Here is a 20,625-nt window from a genome sequence, read left to right as displayed (position 1 = left end):
CACTATAAGCTCCACCCTGTCCAGGCCATGGTCACCTCCTGCCTGCACTATTTCAATAGCCTCTCAACCACGCGTCTCTCTGGCTTTCATTCTTCCTCCTCCACAACTGGACCTCTACCAGTAGTCACCCTTATCTTCTAAAAATATAAGTTAGAGAACGTCACTGCCCTGCTTAATCCTTCCATTGCTCTTTGGAACACACATCCTCTCACTGGCTCACAAGCTGGAGGTGGCCCAGCCACTGCCTCCTTCCAACCTCACCTCCCGCACTCTCTGCAAACCACACACCAGCCTCCCTCATCTCCTTTCTAGTCTTCAAGCTTGCCAGCCTCATGTGCCTTCAGTACCTTCACATGAGCCCCCTGCCCAGCTTCTTCCTGGTCCTCAGGGAGCTGGCATCTGCTCAACACCCAGGCCTCAGCACATGTGCTGTCTTCCCAGAAAGCGGCTCCTGGGCTTGTCAGTTTCAGCTGACTTACTTCTCTTCCCTCACACCTTTCTGATCACCTCTTTCTGCTTAATTTAACTTTTGTACAGAACATTACCACTTACTGCCTGGAATTACTGTGCTCATTTTTGCACATGCTTCTTTTGTTGTGTTCCTCTCCCTGCTCTCTTGAATGCAAGCTCCTTGATCAGCAGAAACTGCAGAGAATTTATGAAATTTGTGAATCTCTAAAACTCCTTCATCTCTTTGTCTTCCAAAGTCATTCAAGCACTAAATGTTTACTGAGTGTCTAACCTATGTCAGCCTCTGTGCCTTCAGCAGTGCAGAATCATAGCCAGTCCCTTTCCTAGTGCAAGCCGCAGTCTAGTGGGGAGACAATGTTCATCAAAGGTGTCCACAAAGAAATGTCAAATAAATCTATGTGAAATGCTCCAAAGCAGCCCTGCACAGTGCTCTGAGCACCTCAGGCTGGGCTGGAAGTGAGGCTGACCTGGTCAGGGGTCAGAGGTCAGGGGAGACCACTTTGAACTGATGGCTGAGCTCAGATCTAGAGGAGGCCTCTGCAGGGTGAAGAGAAGATACACGACCTGAGGGAAAGGCATGCATGGAGGACCATGGTGAGGGGCAGGAGGCAAGCATGGGACAGAACAGGGCCAGTGGGGCTGGAGACGCTCAGTGCCAGATGACAGGGTAGAAGCTACGCATCGTGATCTTTATCTTAGTAGCAGTGGGAAGCCTCCAGAGTGATTAGCTTTTGTTTTAAAATTTTGGTAGTAACATCAGATTTCCATTTTAAATAGAAAACTGTAGCTAAAGTACAGAAATTAACGGATGAGTAGAAAGCAAGAGCATTTAGGGGTAAACAGGGTAGGGGATCATCTTAGTCATTTGGGTTGGAAACAATGATCATAATCTGGACTAAAGCAATGGTGGAGATGAGAGAAAAATGTATCAGACTTGGTGACAGATTCAGTACAATGGGTGAGGGACAAGGAAATGCCAAGGATGACCCCCAGGTCTTTTATTTGAATAACTGGATGGAGATGGAGCCATTCAGTAAGACAGAAAACTTTAGAAAGACCAAGGTTTGAAGACAAAGATTGTGATTTCCATTTTAGACATGCTCATGATATTCGAAAGCCGATGTCAAGGACAGCAGCTGGATGGATGGAACTAAGGACAGCAGCTGGATGGATGGAACTAACACTGAGATAAGAGATCAGGACTTTACAAGGTATACATGTGTGAGCCGTTAACATTTAGATGGTAACTTAAACAGGGGGAGGAAATAAGACTGCCTACCAAGAAAGGGTGAAAAGGGAAGAGGGCCCTGGGACTAAGCTACGGGAGACCAACATTTAATGACTGAGTTTGAAAGAAGCCAAGTAGAAGAGCACATACTGAATGATTCCACTTACATAAAGTTGAAAAACAAGCAAATCAACTGATGCTGTTACACAACAGAGCAGAGAGAGGGGCTAAGGACTGGAAAGATGCACGAGGGAATTTCTAGGGATCGTTGTCATGTGCTGTCTTTATCTGGGCACTGGGGCACACAGGTGTGCTCATCTCATAGCTGTGAAAATTCATCACACTATAGCCCTATTTATAATCTGCATGTTAGACTTCAAGGAAAAGTTCAGGGAAGAAATAAAAATGAGAGGAATTCCACTGAGAGGGAAAGACTGAAATATGGGAGAGAAAAGAAATAACAGAAAGGGCCAATGGAGGCAGGATCCAAAGCTCCACGAGAGGAATGAGTTCTGGAGAGGGGAAGGACGGGCCTCTGTGAACAGGCGAAGGCAGGAAGCGGTGTGTGTGTTTAAGTAGAAACTGACAGTCCCTGGCTGCTGGAAAGCAGGAAGCAAGGCCATCTGCTGAGAAGGAGAGGGCAATGGGGAGCCTGGAGGTTTGAGGAGAACAGAGGTGGTGTGAGATGGTTGTCTGGAGGGTGGGAGAGTGGCATGACCCGAGAAACGTAGGGGGACTGCCAGCAGCATTGAGGGTGGGCATGGATTTGGCCCAGGGCTCAGTTCCTCAGGGGCTGCATGGGGAAGGACATAGCTAAGTTTCTGCAAAACTGAGTTTTTGCCAAATGAGAATCATCAAAGGACAAACGGGCCTTCCTTCTAAAGGAAATCATCCCCTCTCCAAATCCAAATCTCTACCTTCACATGCTAACAGAATCACAGACCACCAAGGTCTTCACAGTGATACCCTCGGCTGGGTCTTCCAAGCCTCAGGAATGCTTGTGTGACCTCACCCCAACTTGCTATGTGGCTACTGCCCCCTTCCCCATGTTCAATCTATGTCTGACCTGCAGCTAGCTCTGCTCTTCAAATCAAATGCCACACAGAGAAGGTAGAACCCATCAGAGAACTCCCTCCAATTCCAGCCAAACTATCAAGGTACATGGGCTACCCGACTCTAGCCCTTTCTTCCTTTTACAAATGGAAGAAGTGTCCATGTCCTACTTAAGATTCAGCCCAACACCGCTCCTCTCTGGATGTCTGGACTGAGCTTTTCTTTTTTTATCTTGAATACATTATCTGAAATTCGGACTGCTGGCTCAGAAAAATCTAAAGTCGTTTTTAAATAACTATACAATTACTTTGTCATAAAAGTCAAGTGAAAATTACCTATTTTATTATTTTTGAGACAACTGTTCTGATTTTAAGAAACCTATAAGTATCACAGATCTTTCAGCAGTATTATGAGTACAGGTCTTTCTATGAAGCACTAACTATATATAATCCCCCTCTGCAATAGCAGACTCTGACAGTAAAATCAATTTCAACAGAGATCAAATTAATTTCCTACCCAGAACCAGATCTATCTGAATGTGTGGTATATAATTTTGCCACTCAAAGCACAAGGGCACACTTTCTGGGAAAGATAATAGTGAAAAAGAACTGGGAAGATGACATGTCGGCCTCCACTCCCTACCAAAAATAACCACTACCAACTGCAATGAGTTGAGATGACCATGTGATTCATCTTCCCCACATGCATACAGCAGGCAATTGTGTCATGGGAGCTGGATAAGATTAAGAAACATAATCAAAGGGCCTTAGCTCAGGAGACGATGCACTAAGCCAGTAATCATAACATATAAAGGATCCACGTTAACTTCTTGGTCCCTTAATTAATGGGAAGGGTTTTATAGAAAGATCCCTATAACCCTAGTCCTCTAACACATGTTGATTATTTGACATAGATAAGTGACACTGAGAGAAGCCAGCCCACCCTGACACAGACTTGGAAGAGAGGTGTTATTGAGGCAACAGTCCTGGAAGGTGATCTCTGAGGCATAGGGTCAGAGCTGCACACACACAGGCACATATTCCACATTTATTTAGCACCCAGCATCTGTTGGGCAGTAAGCTAGGCTCCAGAGGATCTGATGAACAAAACAGACATGGCCTCCGCATTTATGTGGTTTACAGTTGAGGAGGGGAAGGCGACGGTTCCAGCATGTGTGAGTGGAGCTTTCACAGAGGCATTACAGCTGATGAGCCAGGGGCATCCGAACTAGTCTCAGCACGGTAATGAAGATTTCTAGTTGACTCTACTTTTAAGCTGAAACCCAAAGGACAAAGTGAAGTGGCCACATAAAGAACAGGAGGGCATAGCATGTATACAGAGGTCATCAGATGCCAAGCCCCAGAAAGTGAAGTCCAGCAGGCAGAAACAGGAGTCATACAGCGGGGCCTCTCAGCCACAGAAACTCTTACCTGGAGTGACCAAGGCATCTCTGTAGGATTTATTTTTGAAAAAATATAAACATTACAGTTACAAGACACGCAGGAGATAGCAGTCCACCTATAAAGACCAACAGAAACTTACAGGTCTTCCTATGAAGTCCTGTAAGCTCAGGACTCTATCTTTTAAGAAAAACAGAGGGCATTTAAAGGGTTGGAAGCCTGTGGAGCCTGTCACAGGTGCCAAAGAGTGGGAAGGACCCGATCCATAAACACACAAAGGGATAAAGTATAAGAAAGGCTCCCATGAGGTATTAGAAAAAGTTGCACAGGAAATCAGCTCCTGAGACGGCTGATACACCCTGCACTTCTAGGAGGAACTTCTGACCTCAGGAGCCCTCCTGCAAATGTTACCTCCCTTTCTGGAACAGGGAACACTCTTTGGCTCCAGCATTCCCTATCCAATGCAGTTTCCCAAAACTGTATGATTTCGTTTGAAGTCCTCACTTAACACGTGTTTTTTCCTTCAGACACCCACACTGTCTCTGAGCCTCCCTCCCAGTGTAGCCCAAAAAATAAATCAACAGCCAAATCCCCGTGTTCTAATTGCAGTACCAAGTGCTGATACTCATTTCGGCACTAATTCGTCAGTGTTGCATCTGGATTAGCTGGAGCTCTAAGGAAGAAAGGCAAAAAGTATATTGGGTTGAATAGTGTCTCCCCAAAATTCATATCCATCCAGAACCTCAGGGTGTGACCTTATTTGGAAACAGGGTCTTTGCAGATGTAATTAAGATGACATCATAATATGTTAGTGTAAGCCCTAAATCCAATGCCTGGTATCCTTATAAAAGAGAGGAGATGGAGATTCAGACACACACACAGACAGGGAAAAAGGCCACGTGGGGATGGCTGCAGAGAGTGAAGTGATATGTCTACAAGCCAAGGAACGCCAAAGACTACTGGCAACCACCACAAGCTAGGAAGAGGCAAAGGATTCTCCCATAAAGCCTTCAGAGGGAGCACGGCCCTGCTGCCACCTTAATCCAGAATTCCAGCGTCCAGAACTGTGAGACAATAAATTTCTATTGTTTTAAGCCTCCCAGCTTGCGGTACTTTGTTATAGCAGCCCAAGGAAACTACAAGGAGGACGTGGCATGCTCTCAGTGACATTTTGCCATCACAGTCCTTACCTCCATCCGGGCTCTATGTACACAAGAGGCATTGTTTATTCTTTGGTGATGCTGAATGAATGGTACTTATTTCACACTTCACCCAAGCCCTTTTAGCTCTAAAAACCTGGAGTCATTTCACCTTTAATCACTTCCAAAAAAAGAAGTTGCACATTTCACTTAAATATTTTTACTTAAGAGATTAAGAGATTACATTTCATAGAAAAATCTTTATTTTTCCTTTCCTTTACAATAGTTTTATTCTTTGCTTCTGTCTCCTAAGGAAACAAAAAATCACAAACAGTATCTACAGTCTTCACCTCTGACACCAAAAAGTCAACGACACATACATACTTCTGTGGCTGGCAGCCTGGGGAAGGGGTGAGCAGTGGCTTCACAATTAGACCAGCCAGAGTGAATGGGAGTTTTGTATATAATACATATAACATGGGGCACCCAGCCTACTTCCATCCATCACACACAAGTGGGCTTTGTCCTGGTAATGCAGGAATGAGCTTCATTCCCTCCCTGGCCAGGCAATGAGGACAGAGCCCTGCAATCTAATTGGCCGCTGCAAAAGCTACCCATCAATTATAAAGCCCGTCCCCAACGACACTCTGTCCATTCTGTCCAATTTCCAGATGAACACTTTTCCCCGTTCCTGCCTGCTGTCCTTGGGTTTCGCACCTTAAATTTCCATTCTGTGGAAGTATCCTTTCCCATCACAGGCAAAGCCGTAATTTGGTAGAGCTAAGAGACTGAAAGCCCTTCCTGAGGACATGAAGCTCTTAACAGACACAGCTAAATTTGAGCTTGTTTTACAGAGCTTTCTATCTCCAAAATCTTGAATTGTTATGTATCTCCAGCTCCGTGTGTCCATACACATTCTCCCCAACCTCCACCACTCATGCTCACACTCAGCCTACTTGAAGCAACCTTTTACCCCAAGCAGCAGCAGTTTCTGCCAACAAATGATATTGCAGCAGAAACACTTTGTAATTCAAGTTTCAGCTCTCCCACTTACTAACAGTGTGACCTCAAGCATGCTGTTCAACCCTAAGACTCATTTCCTCAATAATACCGATACTTGTATCTCTTAAGGTTGCTTTGAAAATTACATAAGACAATGCATATTTATTACAGTACTTAAGCTCAATACATACTTTCTTTCTTCAATGTACCTGCCTGGTAAGTACAGGGAATGCACACTGTTAACTGAAAGATGGCTTAGGAGCCTGGCAACAGGTCAGCCTTCCTGCTGAGCTTTCCTTTCCCTTTCCTAACTGCACTCTAACTTCCTGTTCAGGGACTACCTCTCCCTCTCTATGCAGCAATAATGGGCTGATAAATCAGGGTGCTCTTCTATCCTCCCTTGTGAAGACCAAGATCCCCAGATCTTCCCTCTCACTACAGTGCCTGGTCTGGTCAGGGGGTAAGAAACAGACCTCAGTTCAGCCAGCCAGTCTTCTCTCCAGGTACTCTGAATTGTGAAGAGTCAAAGATGACATTAAAAATTAGAGTTCATTCACATGTGCTAGTGACAGCACCCAGGACAGACATTTAAGCAGTTCCTACAACTATGAACCTCCAGCGCTACTGGGTTCCTCCATGTCCCCTTCCATTCTAAAATTCATTTTTACCTTAAATTAGCCAGAGTCCATTTCTGTTGCTGATTACCAGGCAGCCCTAACTGACAAAGAATTTTAGATAGTTACCACCCATCTCCGCCCACCTCCATTTTCCTTCTCCAAAGCCTGAGTGACTGGGATTAACATTCATATCATGTATTAAGGAACAAATGGAAAATTGGCTCTGGAAATTTGATTCCCAAAACTGAGCCACAAAGCAGCGTTATCAGCCTCACCCGGGAGCTTGTCAGACATGCAAAACCTCAGTCCCACCTTAGACCTACCAAATCAGAATTGCATTTTAGCAGGATCCCCAGGTCACACAATAGTCTGTGAAGCACTGACTCAGAGGCTAAATGTGGTTCTTGGCAAGTGCCTGATCAGTTTCACACTTAATATGAAAATGTTCTTTGTCTGCAAACTACTTTTTTAAAGCCTACTTGACTCATAGCTCTACCCAGCAGAGGATGGGGCTTAGCTGCACAACACCATGATGAAACACACAATGGGCCACGGCTCTATGCTCCACACCTCTCCCTACCACCCTCAGATCATGCTCTGAACTGTCTAAGCACCAGCTTCCTGTCTGTAAAATGGGCTTGTAATCCCAACCTCCTCAGATTACTGAGTATGCAAATAGTACATTTTCATCATTGCCTTTACCGTAACAGATGTTCTTTGCCCCCTAGTTATGCCCCAGCTGAAACCCTTCCTGAATAAACTAGCTAAGCACCCACTGATCTAGATCCTCCTTCTCAACATGTTCTCACAATTTATAGTACAATTCCCACTGATTAATGTTCATCTAGGTAGGCACTCCATGAAGGCTCCAAATGACCAACATGTGGTCACACGGTTTGTAAAAGATCTATTCAAAGTGTAAGAGAGACCAACGGATTTTAACATGCCAGAGTAGGAAAAGTTCATGAACACAGTTTCAGATTGTACATTGCAACTAACCTGTAGGCATCTACCACTTGTCAAGTTTTGGTGTCATGTCACAGATAAAGCCACAATTATCTGAAAAGGCTACTAAAATCCCTTTTCCAACTACATTATCTATGCAAGGCCGGATTTCTTCATCTACTTCAACCAAAACAACATATTGCAAGAGACTGAATATAGAAGCAGATGTCTTTTATTTAAACTCCATACATTTAAAGAGTTGCCAAAATGTAAATATTGCCACTCTTCCTACTAAATGTTTTCTGTTTCAGAAAATAGCTATTTTTCATAAAAATGTCATTTATGTTAGCATGTAATGAGTTTATCATTTTTAAATAAATGAGTTAGTAAGTATCTTCGTAAAATTTTCGTCTTCATTTCTATTACAATAAGTACCAAAGCCTGCAACCCACATAAACTTAAAGTTCTCTGGAGTCCTTAAAAATGGTTTTTAAAGTGTAAGGAAGGCCAGAAACAAAAAGGGGTTGAGAATCCATCTTAAACTCACTTTTTTTGAAGACTGAAAGTATGCAAACTGTAAGATGACCACTTACGTGCAGTCAGTAATTTCCATCATCAAACATTCCTCTTCTAGATATAAGAAAAACGCCCCCCAAAGTCCTCCAAAATAATTCTAAAGTTTTGTGCATGAGAGGATTGAGAGCTAAACACTACAAGAAAGAACTCTCCCAAAGAGATTCTTTATAAAGGATTCAGAATTTATTCCATCTGGCATAATTCACTAAGGTATTCTTACAAGACCTTGGTTTCTGGGTGGTGGGCTGTGCATCTATCTGACACTGTCCTCGCTGACATCATGGGTGCCCCATTCATGTGGAGAGAGTATGTTCCCTCCAGCTTAGTTAGGAACTCCTCCTCCTCAAAAATGATCAGGATGTCCCAGAAATCAAAGCCATCAAATTCTAATTTGGCAAGTCTCAGCAGATAAAACAACTCCAAGGGAACCTCTGCTCAGCCTTTTTCTACAGGCCTTGGCACACACCCAAAAAATAAATAAAAAGAAACGCTGTTTAGGTATCAGGATATACATACCACCAAAGGAACCGGGTTAAGAGGGCATTTGTTCTATTCAAGGCCACCACTCTCCATGAGCCTCAGGTATATGGGAACACAGCAGATATTGTATCTACCTCCTCACTAGTCTCTACTACACCTTTAGAAAAGTGTAGTCTAAAATACATATAACTTGGTGTAGGAAGACTTAGATACTCAAGTTACAGAGGTCTCGTCCACTTAATCTTTGCTTAACTATTTGCCTTAGAATAACTTAATTATGGCAGTCACTGGTAACTCACTGATTAGGACTGTGGAATGTCAGATCCCTTCTATTTTGCTTCCACCATCATCAATAGTTCTGAAAATGAAGATTCTGGCTGCCCGAGGTAGATTCATGTCCCAAAGAGGCCCTTCACATTCCCCACTCTTGAAGAAGCCAGGGCCCTTTTCCCCATTACAGTGCCTGCATGTGCCCTTGGCCACTTCAATGATAACAGGTCACAGTGAAGCCCCACCTTGTAGGGTCCTAGACCTCTCTCCTTGGCAATGGACTTTCAGAGTCACTGAAAGAGGGTCCTTCTCTGACTTCGCCAAACCCTCTTAAGTGGCCACTAAGGCCTGTAGCTACTCAACTTCTCACACTTTATCTCCTCCAGCCGACAGCACCTCGGAAGGTCCAACTGCCAGGCCTTTTTTCTCAGGTGCGCTTATCACTCACAGAAGTGAACCTGGGTTTCTTTGTCTTTCTGGGCCGACTTCAGTTACTGGAGGTTGGAAGTGGTCAGAACTGAGGAGAAGAGTTTCACTCAGAGTAGCCCAAGCACAGCCATAATTTCCAGGTCTAAACCTCTGTGGTCAAATCCTCCACACCATAAAGCCCAGCCTCGGAAGACATTCCAGGTTCTGTTGACTCAAAGCCCTGTCAGTTCAGGCACCAAGGAATTCTGCTGTAGTCACTGGAGTACACGCACTTCTAAAAAGTGAAATGACCTCTAAAAGTGGGCTCCTCAAAAGAACATCAGTCTCTGCCCATTGGCTGTCATTCATGCAGCATCCTGGAAACACGCCCTGACAGGAATCCAAACGCTCCCTTACCTGTGGCTCAAGTAGCAGCCAGCATTTCCCAAACATGCTGTTAATAACTACAGCCTCTGTGATAATAGGAACAACTTCCCCAAGGGTTCTGAAGACAACTTTTGAGTTTGGTCAAAAGAAGTTCTGACTCTGAGCAGGATTCTCCAACTGAATTTAGTATATCAGCCAGGGTATACTCCTCTCCTTTCTAGAATGAGGGCAAACTTACAAATCTGCTACAGATTGAAAAGAGAGGATTTTACATCACTTCTGATGCCTTCCTGTGCACAGCCCTGCCACCCAGCTAGCTAGAAAAGCCTGTGACTCAGCTTGACTCCTGAGCACTAGGAGAGAAACTGACAACAGTCCTTCCAGACACTCCCAGTACCTCATCTCCACCCTTAGACCACTTTCCTACTTGGTCCCCAGGTGTTTGGGCCCCTCGCCTCCTTCTCCCCTGTCCTTACTGCCCCCCATACTTCCTTATACCCTACACACCAAAGTTCTAGGTTCCCTGATTTCTCTCACAACAGACAAAGTTCAATGGCTAATGATTTGGGCTCTGGGTTTTAATGAGCTATAGAGAAGATATGCTTCATTTTGTCCTGCAGAAATTCGTCTTTGCATGACTTAGCCTAATGACTCCTAATGGAGAAAAGATAAAAGACAAAAGAAGCTGTGTCTGATTTTTCTTTAACAAGAAATTACCACAAAGACTATGAAATTAGGTCCAGAGAAGGGCAACAAAAGTTATCGAGGGAATGATGCCAAGTTTTCTCCTGAGTCTGAGAAGAAAGTCTGAGAAGGCTAAGTGCATGTGTTATCAGGGTGATCAAGGATGACACAGGCGTCCATTCTGTAGCTTTCCTTCAGCCAAGTCCTTTCACAAAATGACCTCTGGAATGACATCACTGGGTGTACGCCTCTGCTCTGCCACCTGCTTTGTGACTGTGGCTGATCTGACCGAGCTGCAAACGTGTGGATAATAATGTCTACAACACTTTGCTGCGGTAATTAAAGATAATAAACATGAAAGTACCTATCAGAGTGCCCACAGCATAGCTGAGGCTAAATGAATGTTAGTTTCCTTATTTCCTTTATTTTAATTAGTGCATGACACATTCATTCATTTGCCAAGAATGTCATTTCACAGGCAGAGGCTTCCAAACACCTGATGATGTAATCTCCCTGTAATTAGGGTTCTTCCTCCATTCAAGGTGAAACCCTGCCTTTATACCTATGTGTCTGCTGCTCCCTGTTCCTACCCATAACTTTTCCCTTCTTGACCATCTAGTCACAGGATTGCTTTTTTAAAAATATTACTTTAGTGAGATTTCCCCCTGGTTTGCACCCCACTACTTTTTTTTCCTGCTCTTCAACCCCATATACAGAAACACCTGAGTAATGGGACACAATGATTAGCTTCAGTGATAGCCCCTACGTGAACCCAAATACAAGGCCTAAGTTTATCTTATCTAACTAGTAAATGTGTAACATACACATGCACTAGGAACCATAATAATTTGCTGGGTAGAACACTGGACTTGCAGCCCAAAAGGCCTAAGTTCAAAATCTTCACCTAATACTAAATAGCTGTCTGACTGTAGTCACTGATTCTCACCAGCCTCAGTTTACTCAGCTATGAAACAGAAGTTCCACTGTGAGTCATGGAGATGCTCACTCTCACCCTCTACTCATGCCTCCTCAGGAACAAGGAACACTGATGAAGTAACAGAAAAAAATACGATTTCCTCAGGATACAATTAGGATACCTAGAGAGAGTCAATGCACAGAAAGAACAACAACATGAGAAAACCCACTTTCCTGCACACTCTGCCTTTTCCTTATCCTTCCCTTTGGCTGACTACTGGATTTGTCTCCCTCAAGGGACCAGTCTTTCACAACTGGCCAGGGGTTCTTTCTGATCTGAGGTCAGGCAGGAACTAGCTGGGGGAGGGAACACAAAAGGAAGCACAGAGGTTTAGTTCAGATTAGCTCTAGTGCTCATTTACTAAACTTGCTTCCTCCTTCCACTGTGGTAGTAAGACCTAAAGAGACAAAATTCATGCTCAGGCCCAGAAGAAAAGAACAGACCGGAAAGCTCAAGGCACCCTCAGGAAGAGGCATAAGGAACACCTGAAGGTCACAGGGGCCCCAGCCTAGCCAACTAAAAGAAGGAAGACAGGTTGGGCCCTGGAGAACAGGTAAAATGAAAAGTGGGTAATTAGCAAGACCGCCCTCAATGATGCTGGCAGTAGGAGTAGCAACAGTAGTTAGGGGGTCAAAAGTTATGGATTTGTGATTCTGACTAGATTTGTATGCATTTTTAAAAATTGTGGTAAAAAAACACATAACGTAAAATCTACCATCTTAACCATTTTAAGTGCACAGTTCAGTAGTGTTACATATATACACACTGTTGTGAAACAGATCTCCAGAGCTTTCTCATCTTGCAACACAAACTCTGTCCCCATTCAACAACAACTCCCCTTTTCCCTCTCCCCGAGCCCCAGTAACCACCATTCTACTTTCTTGACTCCATGAATGTGACTATTCTTAAGTACCTCAAGAGTCTGGCTATTTTTATACCTGGGTCACAATTCGTAACATGTATTGTCTGGCAAACCAAAGCAAGCAAGGGAGAAAGATTTTTGAGTAGGCTCACTCAGGAAGCACAATGTGCAAGAGCAGGTGACCTCTTATAGCCAAAAATCAACAGAGATGATGAGAATCCTAAGAATAGATAGGATTTGGTCATTAGAATTCAGTATCTGCATGGATGGACAGAAATTTATTGCCACTCCACTCTCAGAGAGGGCCAGGGAATGGTCACAACAAATTATGCAGAACTCTGGCCTTCAGGCTTTTGATCTTGTAGGACTGGCACTGGAGGTTGATCCAGTGCTATTCTGAAAATGTATGTTATTAATGGTTAATATCAAGTCTGGCCAGAGGGCTCAGCAAACACCCCTAACTTCTAGGTACCCTAGATGGACATGTACACAGGACTGAACTGAAAATACAGAACACTTTATTATTAGCTGGGCCTGTGAATCCAATTCCCAATGCAGCATTCCATAAGGTAAGCTGGATCACGTGGAGAACTCCTTTTCCCTACATTAGTGGCAATTTTAAACTGAGACCAAAGCGCACACGGGAATGAAAAGGAATTCATAAAATATTAGACATGACTCTTTGGTCTTAACACTCATGATAAAGACTGGCCGAGGTTACCCAAATCAGCACAGGAGAGAATGCAGCCAGAAAGAGACAGAGAAGAGAGAACATTTGCCCTTGTGCCAGGGTCCACTTGCCCCCGCTTCTAAATAGGTCAGTCACTTGGAAACCAATCCAGCACATGGGAAAAGAGAGAAAAGGAAGAGAGGTGGTCAAGACCTTTCTGTGCAGGGGCAGCCCCAGCCTTACCACTCTAGCCACATACAGACAGGAAAAAGAAAAGACATCACACATCCACATAGGCTTAGCCTTCTAACAACGCACAGTCACTAGACCCACTAGGACAGAGGCCAACAAAATGTGCTTTACCTCCCACAGCCAATCCTCCTTGTTGCATGGGAAAGTAAGTCTGGGAAGGCAGAAGCCCAGGGCCTGAGAAACCAGCCTCTGGCAGCAGGGGAAATGACAAGAAGCTCATGCCCCCAGAAGCCAGCAGCTATCAAGACAAGGGCTTTCCTTTCTCTTGCTGCCCAGCTATACACGGAAATAATGTACAATTTCATGATGTCTGTGAATCACAGAGATCTAGACTGTATGTTCAACTGGAGTATTCTGGATTTCAGCAATGACCAAATAAAGATAAACAAATATCTGTCCTATATATGTTGCCTTCTTGAGTTGACCCAAAGAAGGGAAAAATCTTTAAAAAAGAACAAATCCAAAGAGAAAAAAAAGAAAAAAAAAGTTGTGCTGGGAACACAATGACACTCAGAATCAAGTCTGCACAGATTGATGTGAAACCATAATCCTCAGGTAAGAAGATTTTCAGGAACTCATATTTAAGGAAAAAGCTATTATTCAGGCGTTGGGGAAAAAAACCCAGAAATTTATAAAGCAACTGAGCTTTTAAAAAGTTTTGATAGCTTGGTGAGGATAGGAACAACAGAAGAAAAAGACAAAGGGTAGCATGAGATCTAGAATCCATGCAAGGCCTCCAAGATGGCAGAAGAAAATGGGACAACTGAAACAAAGTTTTAATAACCAATGGTTCACATGGAAAGAAGAAAATGAAGATCCCAGGGAACAGAAAGAGTTGGACAAAAATGTTTCTGACATCTTTAGAGTAAGGAAGGTGGTCCAAGATCTGGGGAATCCAATGCCAGATAAAGGCGAGAGGTCAGGAAGAGCGTGAGACACGGAGAGCTGCTTCCTCACTGAGCCCCAAAGGGCACATGCTCAGAAAAAATTCTAGAGACAGCTTTGGCTTAAAATACTCAAGGGGGATTCTCCATCTAGGACAAATGGTGAAACAAGGGGAAAACTTACCACAGTGACAGGATCAAAACCCCCAAGACATTCCAGAAGAACAGGCAGAGGCAGGGCCCACAGTGGCTGAAGGACTACAAAGGCCTTAGGATCCTGCTGGATGGGAAAAATGCAGAGAGAAAAATGGGTTTATTTATAGAGAATTTAGGATCACAAAATGTTTTCATGAACTAGCTATTATAAATGTGGGGGTTCCAGCTCAGAAGATAGGACAGACCCATTTACATCTGGGATTTATATAAATATATGGGATTCAAGGCATGGAAGTCCAAAGAAGGGATGAGCAAATCCGAGAAACCACAGAAAGGAAAATCCAGGCACTCTGCACAACTTTCCTCCAAGATATAGGTATCCCAGTATCACAATTAGCCTCGTGATGGGAACCTGATCCAAAATGAGTTTAAGGTTCATAGGTATAAGATAACTGACTCAGACTGGCTAAAATGCCAGGGAGTAAACAATCAATAGTGTTTTTTCATGGATTTTCCAGTCTCTCAGGGTGCTGAAGAAGCACAAACTGGAGTCAGACTGGGTGAGTTCATGTCCTGGCCCTACTGCATACCTGCTGTGTAACCTTCACCTAAGAGGTTAAGAATGAGTTAATGGAGATAATAAACGCAGCTGATCTTATAAGGTAATTTAAGGATTAAATCAATTAATCCATGAGAAGTACTTGAAACACTGCCTGGCAAATTTTAAGGGCTCGACAAAGCTATCATTATCATTATTTTATTTATTCCATCTACTACCCCCCCGCTTCTGCTATATTCTATAATTATTCAGAAAAGTTTAGGTATAGATCTCAAGATCTAGCTTTAAGTTTGGGGAACTTCACTTTCCCCTGGGAGTTATATTAAGGAACTTAGGTTCACACTGCTGCCGTATCTACACGTGGATGGGACATTCACATGTTTTTCTAGCTGTTGTCAATCTGGGGACAGTGCTGAATTACAGTATGCCTCTACAGCTCCCCAGAGCTTTGGGGGAAAGGATTATGAGAAAGGCATGTGGTTAGAATGATCCAACTTGCTAATAGCTACCTGAAGTTGCTATATCATTTTCAGCAGAAATCACTAACATTAGAAATAGAGTCCTGTAGACTATGCTGAGTGGCCCTGCACTGTCAGAGACTGAATAAAACGGGAAGAAAATGGAAAAGTGAAAATGCTTTCAACACATTTAGCTATTTTAGTTTCTCTGTGGGAATAAAGGTTCAACTTAGAATGAAAGCTGTTAGGAGGATAATATTTTAAAGGGCAGGAATACATTTGGAGGAATTTCAAGTGGTCTTGATATTGGGCCAGGTTTTTTCCTCCCTTACTGAACTATACATGCCAATCATGGTGCCTGCTAGCCTACAAATCCTACTAATAGGAACTGCTTCAGCTTTAAGGGTAGGCCCAGGCAGCCATCGGCCACATGACCACTTCTGAGACCAAGTGCAGACATCTGACCCAAGAGCTTAACTCTGACATATGATGTGGCTTGGAACAACAATAAAAGCAAAACAAAATCAGATTCCCTCTCTCTCAGGAATCTAAGCAATACTGAGAGAATGAGGTTATCAGCTGTGAGAGATGAAGCTGAGAGGTTATGATCCGCAAAATGACTGCGGAGGTCATGAAATCACAGCAAACCAAAGTCATGAGGAAATAGAATCTAGAAGCAAGGAGGAGCTAAAAGGTTGGAAAAGACATGCAGAGGAGGGAAAAACAAGCCAGATGGCAGCAAGAGGAGAAAGACACAAAGAAATGAGCGATGCCGTGAGAGACCCCACTGTCCATGGGAAGACTGTGGCTTGTCTCTGGACAGCCTGAGTTCCTCATGAGTCTGATCCACATGCATCCTCCAATACAGCCCCTTGTACAGAAAGTGGTCTGAATGAACCTCTGTTCTTTGCCACAAAAAATCCCTAACTAAAACACTTCCTTCAACTCCCCCTTAAGACGAAGTTTTCCCAGGAGGTGCCTCAGTGCCACAAACAGATTCCGGGCAAGCCCACCCCCTCCCGCCCCCCGCCAGACATGCCTAGACATACCCAATGTCCACTTCCCAGCAGAACAGGGATGTCTTATCTCTAGGTATATAGGCGCAGTCCCTAAGGCTCATGAGCATCTCGAGGACCTATGTAAATGTTTGAGATCTGAAAAAAAACATTACTAGATGCAAAACATGAAAATTGCAAAATTAAAGTTAATAAATGTTAAATGTCTACAGCCAATCAAAGCTTAACTCATATGGTTTTGTACAAGCTAATTTTATGTGGGACATGGGTGATTTAATGTTTGATATGACATAGTAAACGCCTCCAAAAGTTTAATGGCTTAAGGCCTTCACAGGTCTTCACACCAGTCCCACAGCAGCGGACGTGTTTGGGCCTAAGCTGGAACCTGCCATTCCACCCCTTGGATAAGTGTATGCTTAAACAGTATGCCTGGCCACTCAAACTGGGCACTCAGTCTAAAGTGAGGGGTCAAATCCCACCTCCCAGATTTAAACACAGTTATTTTACCACTTCTGATATTAGGAATCTGTTATCTTTTCTTAATGAAATATTTTAAATAAGTGAAGCCAAATAACTTCTATTAGCCATACTATTAGTTTTACCAAGAAGTTTTTTTAAATGTCATTTATAATAGCAAATGGTCTCATAGATTTAAAGGATTTAACATTTGACATGTGTCAGAATAGTAAATCAAAAATCAGTCACATTTACTCTCTCCTGCAAGAACTCCCTCAAATGTCATGAATAGACCTAGACGTTTTCTTCCTTCTGGTCAGATTTTCAATCTGAGAAGAGTAGGAAGTGGCACAAGTTACATGAAACTTAGATCTTATATTCTGAGACGATGGTGTTAAAAACAAAAAAGCAAATATAATCCTTTCTAGAGTCATTGTTGATTACAGCTCTAATTTCATATGCACAGATAAGCGACATGTGTTCTCTGGAGCCATCCCCCGACTAAGACCAATTCACTCTTTTCACTTTCACCACTGAGCTCCTCCACAGCATCTATAATACCTTCTGTGTGTGCCTCCTACACACCATTCTGCACCCCCACCCCCACTACAAAACTGCTCTCAAAGTCAAATCTCGGGGCCGTTCCTCCTGCCTCACCCTGAATCCTAGTCTACGGTCTCCTCAGCTCCCAGTTCCCTGCACATTCTCATTTTTCCTCTGGCCTTGCTGTTTGTGTCTGCCATCTCAGATGCCTACGCCTAAATACAGGAGTCCTCCATACAGTATGTCCTGTCTCCATTTTTTAGCTCGACTACCTGCTTGGCTGGAATGATGACCATTTCCATGATGATGATCCAGTTTCTTAACACAGTTTTTTCTTCTTACCTGTATCTCCAACTGCCTACTAGAATTATTTCCCCATCATTCCACGATAAACTGAAAATCACTACTTTGCCAAACTCAAAGTCCCTATAAAAGGCAACTTCTTCCCTCAACAAATCTCCCAGGCAAAGAACTTTGAAACCAACTCTCTCCTCCTCCCTCAGCCCCCAAACCCCTTTCAACTGTTTTCTTCCTGTGCTTGTTTCTTCCCTTTGGCATTTAAACACAATGCAGAAGTCTCCCCCGACCTTAAGGAAAAACAGCATTTAATCTTAGGCCTTCTCTAGCTACCCTGTCTCCCTGGACCCACCCTCCATTTCCCCATCCACCTCTTAAAGACTGATTTTTCCGGATTTCTATTGCTTCGCTTCCCACTCATGCCTCAATTCAACACCACACCCACCGAGGTTCCTCTCATTGTCGGCCTTCTCTTGGCCAATCCAAGGGCACTTTTTGTTCTTTATCCCACTGGACATTACTGGCCACACTCCCTTGGCTCCTTCTGTGACCCTACGGCCTCTGTGTTCTACACTCACTGCATAAACCCGGTATTATCAGTTGGCGGGGCAAGCTCTTGTAAACACTAGTACATTCCCGTGAGTTCCATCTCCCCTCTCCTCTGCTCCTAACATCTACACCAGTTTCAACCATCTCGCCCACTGGTTCTCAACTCTGGCTGTGAAAGAAAGCTTTGCTAGGAGTCCACATTTCAACTGTTCACAAGGCCTCCAGAGGGCACTCAAACACCTGCTCAGAAACCTTCTCGGCTCTTCACACTAAGGTGTTAGGACTTGAAATCAATGTCACAATGGGTTACTACCTCTAGTTGCCAAGCATCATGAAAATACATGCAACCTGCTTTGTGCAGGTTCTCTGATTCTGTGAGTCTGGAGGCTTACCACAAGGTCCTAGTCCTATCACAATGTAAAGTTATAGTATTAAAAGTAATTTATTGAATATCGGTTAACTGAGAAACTTGACATGTTTTCTAGCCAACACAGAGTACTTTGAATCAATGAAATATTCTTAAACCCCCATCAAGCTCAATCCTAAACATATTTGAACTACACATCCAAAAGTGATATTTTGAAAGCCAGAGGGTCATACAGAATTTACTCTGCAGAAGAAAAATGGTTCCAATTATTTCTATGAACTGATGTATTGTTAACCTAAGTGGCAGGGTTCATCATCTTTGGGACAGGGGTCTGCTCTGGCTACAAAGGCTTCCTCACAAGCTCTGTCACAATATCATAGAACACACTGCAAAATAAGATACGGAAATAAGCTATGATTATTTTATGAACTTTCAGGGGTATGAAAAATAAATGAGTTCTAGAATAGCTTTACTGAATTTCTTATATTGTATCAGGTGACACAAGAGACACTGTGTATTTCAGAATTAGAATAAAGGTGTAGAAATGTTTTAGTATTAAAAAGCAATACGAATTATATTTTTTAAATTACATTTCGAATGCTTCTACTACATCTTCAAAATTAAATTGTATTTAAAAAATTCTCTTCTTTCAGTGTCTTACAAATGAGTAATCATAGCCATTGGTTCCACCTTGTGACTCTCCCACATGGATTAGCTGTAGCACAACTTGCTTGCTTTCTTTTTTTATTTTTTTGAGACAGGGTCTCGCTCTGTCACCCAGGCTGGAGTACAGTGGCATGATCATGGCTCACTACAGCCCTGCCTTCCAGTGATGCTCCCACCTCAGCCTCTTAAGTAGCTGGAACCACAGGTGTGTGCCACCATGCCTGGCTAATTTTTGTATTTCTGGTAGAGACGGAGTTTTGCCATGTTGCCCAGGCTGGTCTCAAACTCCCAGCCTCAAGTCATCTGCCTGCCTTGGCCTCTCAAAGTGCTGGGATTACAGGCGTGAGCCACCATGCCCAGCAGACACAACTTTCAACCTGGGCTGAAAGAGTTCAATTTGCTAAATCTAAGATTCACTCCTGATCCCTTTATTACATCTCTAGGCCGTTTGAAACTACTGCTCCTGTCCATTCTTGAAACTTTCTAACTTCCAGGACGTCTCTCCTCAGTGTCCTCATCTGCACTCCCTTCTAGCCAGTCCACCAGGCTCACACTAAATGAATCTGCTCCTGTAAGCTCCGCAACAGTAAAACCAATACAGTGAGCGTGGAATCCAAGCTAAGCCAATCAGATTGTCTTTCTGGAGAATTTGGAATTGGGAAGTGGGAAGTGGAAAGACTGGGTCTGTGATGTCAGCTGGCAGAAGTTATAGTTTCAGAATCGCCTTCCAGAGTGACCACCTGGGGTCACATGTGTTATTTACTGCCAAGCAAGATAAGAGATTAGGGGGAGGGTGGGCACACATAGAAGCATAGGGCAGACACACAGTGAGCAGGAGAAGCCAAGGAGATGAAGGCAAAGAGCACAGCCACACTGACTGCCGCCAACTTCCCAGTGACTGGGCCCCAACCTCTAATGAAGACATCTACCTTCCTCTCTAATGACTTCTGTTACCTTGGCAGGCACTTTCTCCGCTACCTTATCCCCACTTGTCCTTCAAGGTACCCATGCTCCAGCCATACTACTAACAGCCAGGTGGGCACTCACACATGGATGAAAGGGCACCACTCTGCCTATTTCCTGGCCTGCCCCTATGTGGAAGGGACCAGTTTACCAAGATGAAGAGAAATCACTCCAAGAAGTCAGGTGTACTCTGACAACAGGATGACTAACAAAAGGACCACTAATGCGCAGAGGAACCTCCACCACCCACTCAGCAAGGCAAGAATCTACCCAATGAACCCAAAGACAATC

General features: G+C 43.7%; 1 protein-coding gene across 28 annotated transcripts in view; it reads right to left on the bottom strand.

Moving 5' to 3' along the window:
* Positions 1–20,625, bottom strand: part of ZNF664 (zinc finger protein 664) — a 42,262-nt gene that overhangs the window by 12,872 nt on the left and 8,765 nt on the right. For 11 of the 28 annotated variants that reach the window (NM_001132221.1, XM_063711565.1, XM_054526398.2 and 8 more), the window contains 1 exon segment: positions 14,489–14,581. The exons of 3 other annotated variants lie outside the window; for them this stretch is intronic. The gene's annotated coding sequence lies outside the window, so the exon portion shown is untranslated. 28 annotated transcript variants of the gene reach the window in all.

This window comes from Pongo abelii, chromosome 10, assembly GCF_028885655.2.
Source record: "Pongo abelii isolate AG06213 chromosome 10, NHGRI_mPonAbe1-v2.0_pri, whole genome shotgun sequence".
Lineage (NCBI taxonomy): Eukaryota > Metazoa > Chordata > Mammalia > Primates > Hominidae > Pongo > Pongo abelii.
The sequence above is the reverse complement of the archived record's forward strand: the minus strand, read 5'-3'. Positions and strand labels throughout refer to the sequence as shown.